Source organism: Nanorana parkeri, unplaced genomic scaffold (assembly GCF_000935625.1).
Source record: "Nanorana parkeri isolate BGI_ZX_2015 unplaced genomic scaffold, ASM93562v1 scaffold1198, whole genome shotgun sequence".
NCBI classification, from domain to species: Eukaryota; Metazoa; Chordata; class Amphibia; order Anura; family Dicroglossidae; genus Nanorana; species Nanorana parkeri.
The window spans coordinates 317,589-320,704 of record NW_017307466.1 but is presented as its reverse complement, the minus strand read 5'-3'; the positions used below and the strand labels follow the sequence as shown (position 1 = coordinate 320,704).

The following is a 3,116-nucleotide window of genomic DNA, read 5'->3' as shown; positions in this document are numbered from 1 at the left end:
GTAAATTACCAGCCTCTTACACATTGTAAATTACCAGCCTCTTACACATTGTAAGTTTCCAGCCTCCTACATATTGTAAGTTTCCAGCCTCCTACATATTGTACATGTCCAGCCTCCTACATATTGTAAGTTTCCAGCCTCCTGCATATTGTATGTTACCAGCCTCCTGCATATTGTATGTTACCAGCCTCCTGCATATTGTATGTTACCAGCCTCCTACATATTATAAGCTAGCAGCCTCCTACACATTGTAAGTTACCAGCCCCCTGCACATGTAAGCTAGCAGCCTCCTACAAATTGTATGATACCAGCCTCCTACATATTGTAAGCTAGCAGCCCCCTACAAATTGTATGTTACCAGCCTCCAACATATTGTAAGCTAGCAGCCTCCTACACATTGTAAGTTACCAGCCTCCTACACATTGTAAGTTGCCAGCCTCCTACTCAGTGTAGGTTGACAGCCTCCTGCACATTGCAAATTGACAACCACTGCCATGAACAACAGGCTTGAAATTGCCCCTTTTAGACTTGTCCTTAGCCCTAGTAGATCAAGCCTCCTTCTTTCTCTGCACACCCCATGCAAGTGCTGAGAGGATTTATTTCATAGCTATGGAAGAGAAGAGCTGAGCAAGTACTGCTGCCTCCTGGGTGATGTCTGAGGATTTGCTTGCAGTCAGAAGGATCCTGCCTGCCACCTATCTGCCGCACAGCACAGAGAAGGGAAAGTGAATTCCAGGACAGCCAGCTTGTCTGTTTCTCAGCATGCAGTAGTAATGAGAAGCAGGAAAGCGAGAAGAGCCGGAGACACACACACAGAGGAATAGGGGGGGAGAGAGAGGAGCACATCTGCACGGGATCTGCTAAGCTAAGCCAAGCCTAGCAAGCAGCGAACCTATGCATCCAGAACCTGGATCTCGAGGCTGGTGACCCAGAAACTCCACTGGATCTGCAACTATGACAAGGAGGGAGGGACACTGATCTGGAAGGGCTGTGACTAGGCGAATTGTAACAGGAAGGGGAATTTTTTTTTTTTTCTTCCTCCAGATCTGCTGGAGTCCAGCCTGCTTCGCTGAAAGAATGGAAGCACTGGCAGGTAAGGGCTTGCAAGCAATGGGTGATGTGTTAGGCTTGACCATGTCTATATGCAATGAATAGGGGATTCAGTTCCTTGCAGGGGTGGGGCAGAAACCTACCCCCCCCCCCTCCTTCTTTTCTATCAGATGCTTGCTGTAGGGGGGTTTAACAAGGAGGCATAGTCTGTAATCAGAGAGGATGGCAGAGTCCTGTGCCCAGCAAAGCCTACTGGCTGGGGAAAGGAGAAGTAAGGATTTTAAAAAAAAAATAATTATATGGTTTTGAGAACAATGGGGCAGCAACTGTATGTTGTGCCAACAGTGGTCTAATTAGGATGTCAAAAGAAAGCAGCAGCCCACAGACAGTAATCCATGTGTACCAGGAGCTGGCATCCCAGCTGCAGAGCCAGCCACCACAATCTGCAGATCCCTATGTAGGCTCCTTACTCCGGGCTGCCTTCAGGTGCAGGAGCTTCAATGATCAGAGTCTCCCCCACCTTCTCTAGCGTATGTGAGCCTTGCAAAAAGGGGGGATCTGAGGCTTGCTGCCGCTGAAAGCACCTTAAAGACTAGGAGGGCAGGTCATGGCAATTTCAGCAGGATCCGGCTATCCATTGATGGAGAAAGAGGGGGGGAATCCATGCAGCATTACTACTCTGATGAGGAGACCACCTACAGTCAATCCCCCATTTAATGATCCAATGCTGCAAGGGAAGCGCTGTCTGTTGGATGGAGTCATGGCTCATCTGTAATGATGTGACCTAAATTTTTAGAGCCTGTTGCCCTAGTCTCCTGCTGGCAGAGGCACTGTGCAGGAATTTCTGTACCTGCTTCATATGACACTGCATAATAGCATATGGTACTGTAGCACAAGGCTGACCATAGTGTCAATGCTGAAGAAAGGAGTGGGGGTGCATCTAGTCTGAATATGCTCAACATAGCAGGTAAGGTTATGACAATATTGACTTACTAATTGCTGCCTGGACGTATTCAATAATCTACGAGCTTTGTCATGTGTAGCTGTTGTGGAACCTTAGTAAATAGACTTTTTGGCACGCTGGCACGAGATAAATATCTCATTCTGTTATCTTTTCTTCCAATGTGGCAATATTCCAGAGCTGTGAATGTACACCCTTATTAATATTGATGTTACTGTACATATATGGCCATGCAATTTTGTTATATAATGTGTTTTGAATTGCGTGATTGTATGTATATTGCCGCAGATATAAAGCATGCCCACCGTATCAAACTGTAGATATGCAACAGATATTGGAGCATTGGGCTAGTCGTATTTTGCATGCGTTGGCTTTTGGAATTGAAAACTGCTCATGCATAGCCCTAGGTCTGTGGTCTTCCCTGTACTGTAATGCCAGTTTAGGTATGCTGTGTCTTGGTGCAGTGATTGCAGCCTGAATGCCATCTGTTAACGTTGCCCTGTGAAGTGCAGGAAGAGTTATATGCCAATGGTGCTGCCAATTACTTCTGTAGCCTTTATAGGTGGAATGTGATGGTGCTTTCATGCAGATCTGCCTATTGCTATAGTGAGCTGTCCATGGTGCTGAAATGTTTCTCACTCTCCAGGCTAGGCATACAGCATAGCCCAATACACTGCAGGATCCTACAGCTGCTTTCAAGCTTGTGTTTGGAACATTTTATATCAAGATCAGTGGATATCACCTGTAGCATTTTGCCACTGAGTGCCTATTCAGCTTAGTTAGACCAGCAACCTGTAGCCTGTTCCGCCAGAGAGCTTCGCATGCAGTCCTAAAGCCCTTCACTGTTTTTCATTGCTTTCAATTTTGCATCTAGAAGCCAATAGGAAAGACCTTTTTTTTGGTAAATCTGCATTTTCTAAATTGATAAATATATGTAGCATCAGCTATCATTCCTGCTGTAGGATAATGTTGGTCGTTCCTGAATTTAATGTAAGCAAGATAAGTTGCTTACTCTTTGAGTATATCCATTAAAAGGCTGCAGTTAATAATGTCAACAGGATGTGTCAATATTTCAACTTAAATGTAGGATATGTCAATATTTTAG

General features: G+C 45.3%; 1 protein-coding gene across 1 annotated transcript in view; it reads left to right on the top strand.

Moving 5' to 3' along the window:
- The first annotated feature begins 618 nt into the window (after positions 1-618).
- LOC108796936 (synaptotagmin-C-like) overlaps positions 619-3,116 on the top strand; it is a 180,461-nt gene continuing 177,963 nt past the window's right edge. The window contains exon 1 of the mRNA XM_018568497.1: positions 619-1,093. The gene's annotated coding sequence lies outside the window, so the exon portion shown is untranslated. The remainder of the gene's footprint in view (positions 1,094-3,116) is intronic.